The sequence below is a fragment of the Cyanistes caeruleus genome, chromosome 7 (genome assembly GCF_971803275.1).
Source record: "Cyanistes caeruleus chromosome 7, bCyaCae1.hap1.1, whole genome shotgun sequence".
Lineage (NCBI taxonomy): Eukaryota > Metazoa > Chordata > Aves > Passeriformes > Paridae > Cyanistes > Cyanistes caeruleus.
The window spans coordinates 20,646,096-20,663,129 of NC_141707.1; the positions used below are offsets into that span (position 1 = coordinate 20,646,096).

Below are 17,034 nucleotides of genomic sequence, written 5' to 3' on the forward strand. Positions count from 1 at the left end.
TTTCATCTGCAGTAGACGAGAGAAGACCACCATAGACTGCAATGATAAAAGCAAGGGCAAAACTTGACTGTGACTCAGGGGGAAATGACTAATCTTTCCTAATTTGTTCTGAATCTTGACATGTAGACCTCAAATACTCTAATTTATGTGAAAATGTCTTCTTTGGTCCCTCAGCTATTAAAAGTTGTAATAATCCAAGACCACAAAACCAGAAAATGCTTTTAAAAGCTTACTCTTCTAAATAAGTGATTCTAAACTCAGATTATACCCACCAGACCCTGTATTTTCTGAGTTGCCAGGGAGTTAGCCACAAAACTCACATTAAAGTCAATGGGAGTTACTAAAACCAATGGGAGTTGTGTGCCATGATCACATGTAAACTCTATAAATTTCTAAGAAAATAGCAATCTTGGTAGTGGTAGAAAGTATAAAGTATCAGAGTAGATAATATATGAGTAAATGAGCCAAATATCTAACACAATGAAAAACATGGTGGAAAAGAGAAGATGGATGAAAAAGAGAAGGTAGAATACATTGAGTTATGTAAGACTGTAAAGGAGAATTTGTAAGGTTTCAGGAAATAGAATTTCTTGAGAAGCTGAGGGAAAATGGAAAGAAAGCCATCAGACAGAATTGCTGTGAGGAACAGCTTCCTGCTGAGATAGAAGAGGTTTACTTCCAGCACTGTACAAATGCATCCCAACAAGTACAACAAACAAAAATAGATGCATCAGAAAATCTAGAGTAAGGAGAAGGGGTTTATACAAGCATATAAACATACCACATGTAATGGAGAAGAGACAGAACAAAGGTAGAACTTTTGGGGGGCGAAAGAAAAATATGGGAGAAAATGGACATTGTACTGTGGTTGAGGAAGAAAGAACACACTTGATAGGATATGGTTGCCTGAGAAACATGAGAAGCATGTTTCAACTTCAGAAGTTGAAGAGGGTGATGCTGATCAAAATAATTAGTGCAGGGAGAAGCTAACTTGTCACAGCATGGATTTTTTATCCAGCAGTTATGTTCAGCAAAATAACTTGCTAGTTCAGTAAAAAGTATTACAGTAAAACATAGGGCTTCTCTGATATAAATGTTGTAGGGTCTTTAATTCATTAAGATTTCAAACCTGTTAGAAGGTTTCAAAAGAAAAAGAGGACCATTACTACCTATATTCCTTCTAGTTCTACAAGATGCAGGTGATTAAGACCCTTATGAAATCTCACCCAAATAAAAATGGAGAAAAGCTCATTCCTGTAAAGCTGCTATTTAGAAATGGTCTTCCACAGACACAAGGAAATTAATAAAAAGTTGTTGATAAAAACCATCTTTGAAACATTAGGGAGAGGGAGGTTTTGCAATAGGTTGGAAGAATGATGAAGTTAAATGTCACTAAACAAAGGTCACTGACTGTTCATACCCATGCAACTGTGGAATAGAAGAACATTATTTTATGCTTGTGGTGAGACTGGGCTATAGTTTCATACTAGAGGAAAACCAAAGCTAATAGAAGACAAAGTACTTACTCTGTAGAGCTACACAGTGGATTGTATTGCCAAATGAAGGCATTCTTAGAACTTTTCAGATCTTACAAAATCATCTTTTAAAGAAATTCAGAAAAAATGAAGTCAATATAGCTGTTTCAGCAGGGATTAAACTTAGATGCCCCATGAAAAGTTCCAATTTTTATGGATGCTCTGTTAGCAGAACCTATGAAGAGACATAAAAAAAATCAAGACATGAATTTTAACAAACAGTAAATGGGTAGTACACAAACCAGTTGAATTGTGAATTGCTTACACGTTTTTTGTGACATTTCATTTAAAAATTTAACTGCTACATTAAGCTGGCTTTATGCCTTGAATAGCATATTTACAAGCAGTGTTTTACAGGTGGTCACAATTGGTGATTTAATACACAGGCCGTCTTTGCAGCTGTGTAGCAAATCAGATGAACAAATGGGATTTGGTGTCATTGAGAGATTGCATAAGCTCTCTAAACTAATGAACTTTGTAGTGTGTGAAAGTAAAAGATAATGCTCTGAGTAAAAAGCAAAAGAAGCTACAAAAGCCCCGAGAGCAGCAGGAGAACACAGGTAAAGGTTTTGAATAGATGCCAAATACTAGAAGGTACAACAGAGATAAATAAAATACACAGTAAAGATGCAATATAATAAAACACTGTAATTTGGGCTGTCAGCATGAGTGTAGTGAGTTCAAAATGGAGCAAGTGAGTTAGCTTTTATGGGGTATTTAACCACAAACTGCCATAAACTGAGACTGCTGCTGGTAATACATATTCAAATGCAGCAAACATGTTATTGGGAAAAATTATATAAAATCACACTATAAACTTTTTGGTTGTATTTATTGAATTTGTCCACTAGGCATCTGCAATTTGCCTTTTTCAGGCTTGACATCTGCAGAAGTGGTAGCTTCAGTGCTACTTCCCACAGTATCATGGGAATAATTATGACTGCATTTACATAGGGCATTCCTGCCCAAGGCAAGGTTGGAACTAGATGGTCAGTAAGGTCCCTTTTAACCCGGGCCATTATGTGATGGTAAGAAGACTTATTTTGGACATCTAAAAACCAGACTGTCTCAGATTCAACAGGCAGTTCACAATAGTTCCAGAAATGCCTCCTTATAGCACAGGGGCTTTTTCCCAAGCAATATTAACTGAAAGTACAACCAGATCAGAGAGAAAAAAAAAATTCTCATCTTAGTCCATTATTTGGATAGGTGGAGAAACTGTGACAGATGTCTGTCCAATGCTTCAGGACAGCTGTTTTCATGTATTCTGCCAGAATGGTTTCCATAGAGCTTTGTACCACTAACTTCTTGGGCCATTGTTGTGGCTGAAGAGCTGCAGAGGGTTATGCCTAAGAAGCATCAATTCCTGGCCAGTGCAACTTGCAAGGCTGCAGAGCTGTCTCACAATGCTATGTCAGACTATTTCTTCACATTTAATGTTTGCTATTCCAGTGTGCTGTGTTGTTTTGGAAATGCAAGTACTTCATGCCTTCTTAAGAGGTATTTCCTGGGCATGTTGTCTGGTCTGATTTCCAGTAGCATTAGATATGGGTCTTTCAGCAGCTGTTCCAGTCACCATTCTTAACTGCCTCTCAAAACACTCCTACAAAATGAGCAAAGATAAAGTTTACTCTAATAATTAGTTACAGAAATAAGACAGATATTATTTTCTTATCTACTCATATATTTATATAAAGTTATATTTCTTTAGTGATGATGTTTTCTATTCATTCTAAAGGTACCTAGATTTTTCCATTATTTTATTTTTCTATATTAATTTTTCATAGCTTTATTAAACTAGTTCCCATCATTCAGTTCTTAATAGTCTCTTCCTCAACACCTTTACTATTCACACAAAATGTTAATCTTGCATTTGAAGAGACAATAAAGGTAATTGTGAACCAGGATTCTATGTATATTTCCTGATGCCATTTCTAATTTACTTTCCAAGCAAAAAAAAAAACCCAATCCAAACCACCACTACCACCAAACTCCCCCTCAAACAAACAAAAACCCAAAACAAACAAAAAAACCCAAACCCCAAAAAAGCCACAAAACAAAACAAAAAGAGAAAACACAAACGAACAAACAGAAAAAAGCCCCCAAAAAACCCTACAATTAATTAGCAGATTATTCAGTTATTTTACCAGAATAACATCTAGGGAAAACACAGGTTTTAGAGTAAAATGTTTTAGAATAAAATTGCAATTCTTTATTTATTGTTCAGTGAATTTTCTGCAAATTTATTTATTTTCTGTTGGTATTTAGTAATCTACTGGAAAGGCCTGCCACCCATTCTAGCTTTTATCCCAGTTTTTCTATTCTGTCAATGTTTAATGAATAAATTACCTGCTACAAAGAATTGTTTGAGAATCAAAAGCAGAAAGTAGCAAAAATCTCCAACCTCTTCTTAATATAATTATTCTTTTTAGAATTATTAATTTCCTTATATTTTATTATTTATTAAATGAATTAATTTAATATACATTAATTAGTATAGTTCAATATATTTTTTTCTCTAAAGAAAAATATTATATTTCAACTGGGGTTTGAAATAAGTTTGAAGTAATTAGATAGGAATTTTCAATGCTTTTCTATATTCTGTATGCAATCAGGAACACAGTTTCTTTGCCTGTTTTCTGGATTATACCTACTAATTTCTCTCTTCTCATTGGGCACATGCTGTATTTTTATAGAAGCATAAGGGTTCCAAGGGCCTCTTTTTTTCATCTTCTGTGCAGTGTTTTCAGTAATCTTACTGTTCTACAAGTACATACTTATATACCTATTATATGATAACAAGAAGAGCGAATTTTTTTCTTTTAATTTTCACACCTCGGTGATAGAAATTAAAAATCTTTGCTCCTTCAAAAAAGTATTAAGATGCTTGGAGTTGTGTCTTCATTTTTAAGCCTGAAATTGCTAGGACATAAGAGATGAAATTTTGTATGTTCTCTGTTTTTAAAGTAATAACTGTTTCTAAAGTAAACAGAAAGTAAGGGAACGGATTTCCACATATACTGAAATTAGTCAAACAACTTAGGAGAAGGTTGAACTGAAATCAAAATAAACCTGCAGCTGGTTTTTGCTGATATTCTCAAAATGCTGCCATGGCGTTTGGAACATTGCCGTACATTTTCAGGCTAGGTTAGGCACTTCTGGCTTTCAAACAAAAACCAAAATTAGAATTACTGAAGAAACCATGAGACAAGCAGTTTTTCCACAGTATTTTTAGCTTGATTACAAGCAGATTTCATGGGAATTTAATGATTTAGTTCATTTTGAGATTTATTGTACCATTCAGAGAATTTGTTGTATTTCACCAATCCTTCTGGCCAAAATGTAGGCCATGGAAATTTTTTGATTCTCTCTTTACTGATCAAGTTTGTAATGATGTGTATTGCTTGTGTGGAAATGAGACACTCATGAGTATGAAGATCACTTCTCCCTGAATTAGGATTTTAAAAAGGGGATACTATAAAAAGGAGCTTGACAGTGTAATAGTAGCAGGAAACTGGGAGATTTTTAAAAAGCAGATGCTCTTATGAACCAAAACACAAGTTTTGGAGGCTCTGAAATGTTCATGAGAAATTTAAAAATACTTGAAATCTGAACACTTTCTCATCTTATTTCATTGAAATTCAAATTATATTAAACTTCCACTTTAAAATGAACATGCAGATGCTTAGAATTCTTTTTTTTTTTTCCTTCACAACCAAATTACCTTCTGATGAAATTCAGTGAAAGCAAAACACTTAAACTTTAGACAAAAAGTTGACAGGCTTTATCCAATTCTTTAGAATCCCAATAGAAAATAATTACAGCAGAAATTGCATAGATGTAGAAGAAAGCTGACGTAGCCCGTGACATTTTGGTTCTATTTCCTGTCTCTAAAAGCTCAGATCTGCACATCTTTATATAAGCAATTAAAGGTATACTTTGACGTGCACGAAAAATATGGAAATGTACTCATAAGGTTCTCATAGGATGCTTTTTGATTTTTAGAATCTGTTCAATGAGCATTGAATCATACTTGTAAGTATACTCCTCATTGAATTTTTTTCCTCCTAATTTCTGTAGGGATCATGTGGAAGAGGAGGAAAATTTCTGCAACAAAATTTAAAGAAACCTTTTCTCTTTAAGAAAAATATAAAGAAGGAGCATATGGCTATCTTGGCAGCTGCAGCAGAAATTAGATTTCACAATGCTCTTAAAGTGTCCAGATCTGCATGGTGACAAACCACACCGAGATCTGACAAATCTCTTCTCTTTGTGATCCTCATGACTATACAACAGTGTCTTCATTTGTGTTTATAGCCCTGTTATAAACAGTTATAAACAGTTATAACTGTTTTTGTGTCATTCATGTTTACTGCTGAAGTTTTGCCAAAGGATCCCCCTTGTACTGTCAGAAAAGCCCCTGGGATTCCTGAACAGTAACTAGACTTGCCTGCAGCCAGCATAAGCTCCGTCTTTCTAGGCTGTTTCACAAAGGTGGGGATGAAAGCATCTCTGTGCAGCACCTGAAACTCCTCTGTCACCCAATGTAACTTGTTTCAGGAAGCCCTTGTGGTTTTGCCCAGAGACAGAGATTTTGGATATGAAGCTGTTACTTTAGTCACTGAGAGTGGATTTGACATTTTATGTGCAGTTTATATGATCATAAAATGTAAATCTCTTACCATAAGTATTTTTGTTTAAGTTAAGGAATGGAGGTAATACATCTTATGAAAACACACCAGTGACTGCAAACAGTTTAAAATGGTCTTATGAATTACAAGAGTCTTCTCAGACATGGAACGCATTTTCAGCACATCAGTCATTTGTAAGTATTGCTCAGAATTTGTGTGGCCAAAACTCCATTGGAATTGAAGCTGGCCAAACTGTGGGGGACAATAAAAAATATTTTTTTCATATATATTAATGGCAAAATACAGTGTGGAAATAACATCATCCGATTACAGGATGAGATTGGTCACCTCACAAACAGGGACCTGGCAGAGGTGTTTAATGCATTCTTTGCCTTCAACACAAATGACGGACCAAGGAGGCCTCAGTGTCCTGAGTGGAGGACCATGACTGCAAGAATAATCAACTAACTCCCAGTAAACCCTGAAATTGTGCAGGATATGATGCTCCAGCTGGATCCTGATGTGGGCCTGATGTGATTCATCCAAGAATCCTCAAGGAGCTAGCTGATGTCATTGCAAAACTCCTCTTGATGATTTTTGAGCAATCTTGGGAATTTGGAAAGGTCCCAGCTGACTGGAAGCTGGCAAACATTGTCCGAGTTTTCAAGAAGGGCAAGAAATAGGACCCTGGAAACTATAGGCCTGTTGGTGTCACTTCAGTGCCTGGTAAAGTTCTGGAGAAGATTATTCTGGGAGGTATTGAAAAACACCTGAAAGACAATGCAGTCACTGGTCACAGCCAGCAGAGCTTCATGACAGGAAGATCTTGCTTATCAAACCTGATTTCCTTTTGACACAGTAACCCACCTAGCTGATCAAGGGAAGCCAGTTGATGTAATCTTCATGGATTTCAGTGAAGCTGTTGGTACTGTCTCTCACAGGATCATTCAGGACCAAATGTCCAGCCCACAGCTGGATAAACACATCATTGTAGTGAGTGAGCATTGGCTCCCAGTTTGGGCAGAAGAGGGTTATAGTGAATGGAGTGACATCAGGCTGTGTGTCCAGTCACTCACAGGATTCCACAGGGTTCCATCCTCAGCCCTGTGCTCCTCAACATCCTCACAAATGCCTTGGATGCAGGCTGGAAGTGATACTAAGCAAGTTCACAGATGATGCAAAACTGGGAGGAGCTGTTGACTCCTTGAAGTCTGAAGACTGCAGATAGCCCTCAACAAATTAGAGGGCTGGGCAACACCAACCATAGAAAGTTGAGCAAGGGAAAGTGCCAGGTTCTGCACGTGGAATTGGGCAAGCCTGGATGTACAGACAGACCGGGGAATGAGGTGCTGGAGTGCAGTGCCACAGAGAGGGACCTGGGGTCCTGGTCACTGGTGAGTTGAATGTGAGTCAGCAGCCCTGGCAGCCAGGAGGGCCAGCTGTGTCCTGGGGGGCAGCAGGCACAGCATCACAGCTGGGCAAGGGAGGGATTGGCTCGCTCTGCTCTGCTCTGCTCTGGGGCAGCCTCACCTTGAATATTACCTGCAGTTTTGGCCACCACAATATAAGGCATTAAAACTATAGAGAAGTGTCCAAAGAAGCATGTAAAGATGGTGAAGGACCTTGAGAAGGAGCAGTGTGAGGAGCAGCTGAGGTCACTTGGTCTTTCAGCCTCAGACTCAGGGGAGACCTCCCTACAGTCATGACTTCTTGTGAGGGGAGGAGGAGGGGCAGCACTGATCTCTTCTCTGTAGTGACAGTGACAGGACCCAAGGGAATGGCCTGAAGTGGTGTCAGGGGAGGTTTAGGTTGGATTCCAGGGAAAGGTTCTTCACCCAAAGGGTGGCCAGGCACTGGAACAGGTTCCCCAGGGAAGTGGTCACAGAACCAAGCCTGACAGAGCTCAAGAAGTACTTGCATAACATTCTCAGGAACATGATGTGACTCTTGGGATGTCCTGTGCAAGGCCAAGGATTGGATTCAATGATCCAGATTGGTCCTTTCCAATTTAGTGTAGTCTGTGATTCCATGATTTTGTGAAATGTACCTCTGCTTGATACAGGACATCTCTAATGCATTCATTTATTAAATGCATGGATAGAACTAGTTCCTCCAACCAGGAAATTTATGGGATTAAGTTGATGTGCTTTATAAGCTTAGTAAAAGATGGCGAAAGTTCCACTATTAGGCTGAGCAGAATGTTTTTCAGGGACTGAAATAAAATTCATGGTTGATTTTAGTCCAGTTCTCAGAAAAGTGTTTTTACAAAACTACTGTCATAACTGGGGTGAGTAGAGGGAATTTTCCCTGTAGAAACAAAGAAAAAAATTATCTAATGGGACTTCCTCCTGCTGATGGAAATGACATCTCATGTACCAGGCAGATGCATATTGGATTTTTCTGTAAAATTCAGGTAGAACCTTTTTAATTGAAGTTCCTATGTTGGATTGACATTAGTTAAAATAGTTCTAGTTTGCATATGGACGGCCAGTAAAAAAGAGTTTCCTAGGGTCAAAATAGATTGTCATATAATATATAACAATTGTTATAATAATATAACAATAATATATAATATGAACAGGCTGATATCCAGTTTCAAAACAGAGTAATGTCCCTTCAGATTTCTACATTTGGCTGCATTGTGAGTGAACTAAAATATGAGTATTTCACACAGAAGCTATGATAGAAAGACAAAAGAGGAACTGCAGTAAGACAAACTTGCCCTGTTTTTGTCCAGCCCACCACAGGGAGAGTGAGAAATCTTCAGTTTTATAAACTATCCTGGAACTTTTTGTTCACATTAAAAGCCAGGCTGTCTACTAATGTAAATAGGATGCAGACTCAACTGACATAACATAATAAGAAGGTTGAATGCACTGGGAACCTGGCATTAGGTGTTTTTAAAAGTAGAAGACTGAGCAAATTTGATTGTCAGTCTCTTCCCAAGTGAAAAGATTAGTGGTTTATTGGAACATAACAGGTAAATTCAGGTTTGGTACAGAACAGACTAAGCAAAGAAGGAAGGAATCTGTTTAAAGATATTTCTGATAACCTTAGAAAGAATAAGATAATTCTTATAATTCTTATACTGCAGATTTAACTGCATTTAAAATCTGTGCCAGAAGCTGTGAAGACCGAGCTGCAAAGCAAGTAGAATACATGATTTGGAGAGTTTTGACAAACAACTGATGTCTGCCTCTGACTTGACAGAATGCAGATCTTTGTGAGCATAATGAACAGGCAGGGAGAACTTGCTTAAAAGGTGAATGAGGGAATCAGAATATACAAGCATAATGTGAAACTGGATGTTGTATAGAGTGAGTCAAACACTTTTTATGTCATGAAAAAATGGCACAAATCCTTTCTTCTCTCCATTGATTAAAAAACCCCTATGAAGTACAATTCAAGAAATAGTGGAAAAGATTTGCCACATAGTCTACATGATAGTAGATCCAGTAAATATTTAGTTCTCGGAGTAGGTGTTGTCACTAAATAGGTGTAAATACTTTTAGGAAAGTCAGGACTAAGTAAATTGAGAACTGTTTTCAAACATTTGCACTTGCTGATGCAAATCTAACTCCAAAGGGAGATAGTTTTCTGTAACTAGTTCCAGATGTACTTGTAAAAGTTACAATGAAAAGGTAATTACGTTGTAAATAGCGGGAATGCTTTTCTTCATCAAAGTGAGAGTTTCTTTATTCCTGGACTCACTTAGCTGTAATAAGAAATACACACTGGGAAGAGCAATTCTAAACCCCTGTTACTGATTCTCTAAATTACTCCTTCCAGGACAATCAGTATTTGCTTCAGACAGATCCTCTTTCTGATGAATGGAAACTCTACACTGAATACACAGAACACATGATTGTAGATGGGCTGTTCAAAGCTATCAAGTGTTTTCTTCAGTATCTGAATTCAGTGAATGAAAACACTGAGGTAACATTTAAATCCAGTCCTTTATTTGAAGTGTAGCTTTTTCTTAATAGCAATGAAATAATTTTTAAAATTTCTTTGGACTTTAATGTCAATGGCAATTTCTGTGATATTATGGGGAGACTAATGAAAAACAGTTATGATACTGCATCATCTGTAGACAGATTGTCAAATACTTTGGAAAAGACCCTTTTCAGTTATTCTTACTTTTGCTACTTTTCCTTTTTTTTTTTTTTTTTTTCAAGTGTCACAATTGACCTTTCCTCTAGGCACTTGCATGTAGGGTTTTTTTTCCCAGCTGACTCACCCTATCCAATGGCTTATGCCAAGAAGGCTAATACCTCAAGAGAGGCTATGAGGACTTTTCCCATCTGTTCTCAGTGAGCTGTCATATTCTACTCTCCTTAACCTCTGCTTCTCTTGTTTTATGAATGTATCCAGTCATTTCCATCAGCTACCAGCACATATTTTTTAAATTATAATGGCTAACTTCTTTTTAACTTCTTCTGGTTCACTTGACCAATTGAGAGTGCCTTTTTAATACACACTGAAATCTGCAGCTGAACTCTCTTCAAAGCTGGTTCGCAAATTTGCCTTCTACTTTCACTTGTGCATTGTGCATAGGCAGTCTTTACAGTGCCTGTTTTGCTGAGCATTTGGTGTCAAATGACTTCTACATATTCCAGGCCAGGCATTTCTCAAGAACTGCTTGTTTCTTTGTGGTTATAGGTTGAATATTTGCTTTCTTGGTTACTACTTCTCACCAGGACACCTGATATTGTGTCTGCTCCCAGATCTGCAAGTACAGGTGAGCCATGTATCTGCAATAATTTCGTTCTCTATGAGCTGTGAGGTTATGTCCTCAGCTGACAAAAGTGCTTTATGAATCACAGTGAAACAGTTTTGCTAGAAATTCAATGTATATGCAAGTTTTTGTGCAAGAGTATTTTTGCCAGACTAGCAGGACGTGTAAAAGTATTTGCGCAATTTCTTTTGCAGTTTTTTTTAATATGTGACGGAAACAAGTATTAATAAATAAATATATCAAAATATCACAGTTTACACAGGCAAAATTAGATTAAATATAAATTTGTTACACTGTAAAATAGTGAAAGGGAAACAAAGGACAGAGTTGGACACAATATTGCATTTTTTTTGATCTCTACTGAAAAGTGACACTGATGGTCATAAGGATCTGAATCACAGTTCATCTCACTAGTAAGTGCTGTAAGTCAAATCAACATGTTGGAGGATGTGAGTAATAACAAGTGCATTGTTTCTTCTCTAGCTGATGTTGGTAGGTACTTTGAATTTTTATGTTAGTGTGATGCATGAAACAGAAATTATAATACTTGAGAAACATGAATCCAAGCAGTCATTTCCTATTAAGTTGTTTCAGGGAGCAGACAGGAAACCTGCTGCTGACTGACAAGTTATAATTGTCATTGCCATCAGTGCAATATCTTGGGTCTTGGCATGTGGCTTAGCTTTAAGCATGTCTTTTCTTTCTTGAATTTAATCTTTGCTTCTACTTCTTTTTCATTTTTGGATGTTCATTTAGCATTATATAGATCAGATGGATACCCTGGAAGAAATAAGTCAAGTAGCTGTGAGGAAAAGGGACTTGGTCACTATGTTCTGGAACAACACTTTAACAAAGAATGGTAGTCTATGGATTGATGATAAAATTGGATGTATGAAGCAGTTCCTGCTCAGTGGACAATTTCTTAGTAAAGGGAAGCTAGAATTTTATTAAAATTTTGTGGGCCCAAAATGTTCATGAGACTTTCCATATTCTAAAGAACAGGTATTTCCATCCTTGCAGAGGTTCCTTTGCTTCCATTTTCTGTGCCTATTAATGAAATATAAATAATTCTACTACATCTGTGGTCTTGTCTAAAATCTCTTGTTGGTATTTTTTTTTCTTTTTCTTTGGGACTAATATCCAATAATCCTGAAATGCAGTAAAAAATGTAGTATTTGCTTCTCTCCAACTCTTGGGGCTAAGAGCAAGCTGAGGGATACAGAGGAAATCCACATTTCCCCATGCATTTCCCCATGCTGCATTTTAAGATATACAAGTTTTACATAAAATCTGTTGAAAGGTTGATTTTATCTACTGCCCTGCTGGAACAAAAATAATTTTTGAAGCATGAGCATTTCTGGTTAAATGAAAATTCTTTTTCTAGATGATCTGAGCTAAAAGACTCACAAGTAGCATATGATTTTGATTTTGCAAACCAATACTGAAAATGTCTCAATTCACCTTTGTACCCAAATTTAAAGGTTTTTCTGTGCATAACCTGAGGCAGGTTAAATCCCTTTACTGTAAAACTCTACAATCTTAACCTTCCAGGATTAGAAAACCCCTTTTTTTTGTGCAGGTAGGTCGGGTAATTAGCAGCTTAATCACTTTGGAGGTGTGCAAACTATCAGTGTCCTGAGTGCACTAAAAATGTCCTTGGTGGCTCCTCCCCACACCCAGGGGACTCCACAGAAGCTCATCCCTGTGGCCTCACTTTCTCTGTGGTACAGGGTGCTCCTGGCTTGCAGCCTCCTGTCAGCCCTGTCCCCTAAAAGGGTCCCCTGGCCCTGTGCTCCAGGTGTGGAGCTCCGGGATGGACCCCAGTGTCTGGCTCTTGCTTGCCTTACTTCTGTCTCTCTTACCATTCCTGGCTATGCTTGCTGGTGGAACCCAGCACCTGTTTCACTGCTGGCTGTGTCTGGGGCTATTGATGAACCCAGTTACCAACACCTGGCACTGCTGCCATGCTTAAGGGCCTCTGGGACTGGGCCCTTGGTTGATGAGGGTGCTGTCTGCTGGGTTAACTTTCTGCTCCTGGCTCACATTCCCTTGGGAAGCAGCCAGTCCTTGCTGCTCCATGACGAGTACGTGCCTGTTTGCACATAGAAGTAAAGAAATGGTGCATGCGAATTGGAGGTAACCTCTTGAAAATTTGAACTGTGCTCTTTAATGTAACTTTAATTAGAGAAGTGTTGGCAGACCAAAAAATTGAAGCAGTAAAAATAGCACCATTATAGTGTTTGATTTTTTCAGTGGGTAGAACACTGGTTCTTTCTTTATGAATCAGAGTTTTGCTATCAACCTGATTTTTCCGAGTGACTAAATGTGGTTCTGTAGTTATTTTTTCCCTAGCATCATTTGCAGGAAATGTAAAAACTTACACCGCATATGAAAATGGGGAATCTTTCCCAATAATTTCTTTACTATTCATTTCTAATCTGCCATGCATCTTAATGCAGCTGAAAAATAAACTTCACCTGCATGGAAATATCCATTTTAAAGTATAATTTATAGACAGGTATTTCATTGTCAGATTGTCAATATTTATACATCGTCAGAGGATTGCTAGTGTTTATTAAACTTCTAACCACTTTCTTCAAATAGTGATAGGAAACCTTTCTGAGCAGTATGACTTGCAAGGAAGTAATGAGCTTCAGCTGTGTCACTGAAATTAAGTGGAATTAAGCTGAATGAGATTCAGAGTAAACACGGATGTTTGCAAAAGCCCCATGTAACTTTTTCGAAACAACATCAAAGAAGAAAAAACATTTATATTTGTGTATCTTTGCCTTTAAATTACTGTGTCTAATAACACTGTTGTGAATGAGTCCATGTCTATAATCAACTAGACTTGTAGCTGGCCTTTTTGTCAGCAACAGGTATAGCTCGTAGAGCAGATGAGCCTTTGGGATGTCTTACAGGGATGTAAGGAATATGGCTTTATTTTTATGGACCAGACTGGGTTCAAGCACACCCTTATTAAGAGCTAAGCAGGTTAATCAAAATTACTTGACATGTTTGGGGCTTACCAATACATTCAGTTGTCACTATTTTTGTGCCTTTTTTATGGGTGGATCAAAATAATGTATTTATCAAACTATTTTTTCATGAGTTGCATCACTGAGGCATTTTTTGTGTTGTTAAGGATTATTTCAAAATTTAATATACATAAACATGTTCTAACTAGAAAATGTAGGATGCTGTAAAGAAATTTTAATCTTTCTCATAAACTGCATTTTTCAAGTTACTCTGTGTAAAGAGTCCATTTTTATCAATGCATAAGAACAGTAGGGAAGGAATAACACAAACTCAACTCATATTTTTCAAAAAATAGGGAAAAAGGAGGGCACGTTGGGGAGAATGAAAGTATGTATGTTTGGGGGGGGGGTTGTTATTGACTCTGCAAACTGACAAACAATATCTTCTTGTTACGTGGTTAGGAATTACCTGAAACGTGGAAGAATCTTAGAAAGATTGACTTCAATGTGAAGCATGAAGTGGTACCTCTACAGTCCAAAGTGTGTGCTTTTGGAGGTGAGATCAGTTCTGTGCTCTGAACCAAATGATTTTTCATTTCTTGTTCTGACAACGAGCTGGTGGCAGGCTTCGCTGAACTGAGAAATTGTAAACTCTTAGAAAAGGCTGTCTAAAGATAACAATTCAATGTTTCTATGTAATGTATTCTGAATGAATCTGATAATTTAAAACCCACTCCACCAGAATGGGAGTGATGCTTGTGTCCTCTTTATCTTCAATTATGTCTAATCTGTTTCTAATTTAAACATGATAATGCTGTTGTCAGATCAAATATAGATTTTAAATGTTTTATTCTTGTCCACTGGGAATGTTTTAAATTTATGTAGGCAGTACTGACTGACTCTAATAAAGTTTTAGGTAAATTTAAAGGAAATAAGTGTGCTTAAAGGCTCATAGAGACAGACCATATTTAATGAATGGTAGCAAAAGAAAATTAAGTAACAGTCTCCATGGATTACCTGCTTAACTTCTAAGGAACCCTAATTCAATAAGTAAGTTGTATATTTCAGGTGAAACAGCATGGGTTTAGAAACATTTTAAAAACAAAAGTGCCCTTTAAGCTTGTTACTCAAGTTTTTTCCAGGATATTGGTAAGTTAAGAATAACCATGATTTTACGAACTGTTACAATATACCTGTCACTGTCAATATCTTGGAGTAGCAATCAGAATTTACAGTCAAAATAAAAATTGCATCAACATTACTTATCAAGGTGTATTCTCAAGTATTACACATTGTGACAACAAAAAATGTAACAAAAAGAGCTTTCCCAGCTGGGCATATATTTTGGAGAAAGTGTGGCTAATCTGAGTACACTGCATTTTGAATGTCCGTTCTCATGATCTCTGCATTGAGGAATATTCACAAGTCTCAAATAAAACAGCTGATAAAGAATTTAAAAGAGGATTTTTTTCTCTTCCATGATCAAAAACTAATTGAAGAATCCACCTGTATTCTTTGAAAATTCAGTTGATGAAACATTGAAATGATTCTAAAATATATTCTGATTGCAGACTGATTATGAACTCTGGTCTCAGGTTAGAAGTAATTTATTTATTTGTGCTTTCTCCTCCATTTGACTTGTCAATGGAGTGTTGTTTGGGCATGTGGGGCTCAGTAACAGCCAAACTGATAAGAATAAGGAGAGAGATAGTGATGTGTGTGATGTGGTTCCCTTTTTTTTCCTTATTTTGGGTTTTTATGGGGTTTGGGGCTGGTACAGTACAATCGTTCAGTTTTGTGTCATCTGTGAACAATGAGTTCACAGATGACACAAATGTCAATCTGTGAACAATTGAGTGCAGCCTCTTGCTGAGGCTGCACCCAATCTCCCTGTCTGTGCCATTGATAAAGATATTAAAAACCACCAGTCTCAAGAGAGAGTCCTGAGGGACAGCGCTCGTCACCAGCCTCCACGAATGGCCCTCCATGAATGTAGGGACACCGACCATAACCCTCTGTGCCCATTCAGCCCATTCTGTATCCACCAAGTAGCCCTCCCTTCACTTCCATGTCCATTTCCAATTTGGAGATAAGGATGTTCTGTGAGACTGTGTTATGGGCTTTACAGAAGGTTAGGTGGAGAACATAATTTTGTCTTCCCTCATAGAAGACCACCATATTGGTCAGGCACAGTTTATCATTAGTGAAGCTGTGCTGACTGTCTCAGATCATCAACTCATCTTGTACATGTTTTATTGTAATTTTCACCTTGCTTAGGCATGCAAGAGCTGTAATGGAAACAAATGGAAGAAAACTCTTTATAAAAAGAATCTCAATTTGCCGCATCATTCTTGTGATTTCCAAAAAACCATCCTAAGTCCTGCTTGAAGAAGGCTTTACTACCACTTGTTTAGCGTTAACCTGCTTAGCTCTTAACAAGCAATGCTAAGAGAAAGTGTCAAATTATTCTGAATGACTTTACACTTTCATATGGAAAACAGCAATGTTGAATAAGAAAAATAAATGCCATAAGGATACCAGTTGCTAGTAATCCAGGAGCCTGATTCCTTAGCTGTCAGACATTTCTTCTGAATTCGGAGGGAATTGGTCATGGCCTGCCACGGCAGAACAGAACCCAGGTCTATTGTGTTACATTGTGATATGTCTAGATGGAAAAGAACTGTAATAGCTTGGATTGGGTCCAGAGTTCCCAAGAGCTGGGGTATGTCAAGGCTACATGGCTATGCTGCTGCAACTTTTTTCACATAAAGAGCCCCCAGATTTCATAAAGTTTAGCTAGAAATTTTCTGCTGAATGGTAGCTTAACATTTATGTACGGATTTGACTCTGTTTATTAACATTCTGCTGTAAACTTACTTTTATCCTTTTGTTTATGCAAAAGATCCATGCATTTGTGTGCCTAATGAGGATCCAATCATGAGCAAAAAAACTTGAGAACAGGAGTTGTTTGTTCAAATTTGTGCATATATAACTTTTCAGCCTAATCTGAGTGCTTTTGAATGACCAGCTCAGGATATGAAATTATACATATACACTTGGAGAACAAAGGTGGTGTTTAGCATTTTATTTATAATAAAACAGCATAAAATTATATTAATTTGCATTATGGCTATACATATCTCTTTTTGTGT

General features: G+C 37.2%; 1 protein-coding gene across 10 annotated transcripts in view; it reads left to right on the forward strand.

Moving 5' to 3' along the window:
* Window positions 1-17,034, forward strand: part of LOC111932070 (uncharacterized) — a 76,386-nt gene that overhangs the window by 22,266 nt on the left and 37,086 nt on the right. For 2 of the 10 annotated variants that reach the window (XR_015289267.1, XM_086897829.1), the window contains exons 10-13: window positions 6,238-6,360; window positions 9,956-10,102; window positions 10,829-10,907; window positions 14,345-14,438. The gene's annotated coding sequence lies outside the window, so the exon portion shown is untranslated. Of the gene's footprint in view, window positions 1-5,615; window positions 7,572-9,955; window positions 10,103-10,828; window positions 10,908-14,344; window positions 14,439-16,159; window positions 16,381-17,034 lie in introns of those variants that run through there. The other 8 variants (XM_086897833.1, XM_086897832.1, XM_086897831.1 and 5 more) reach the window with 8 other exon arrangements.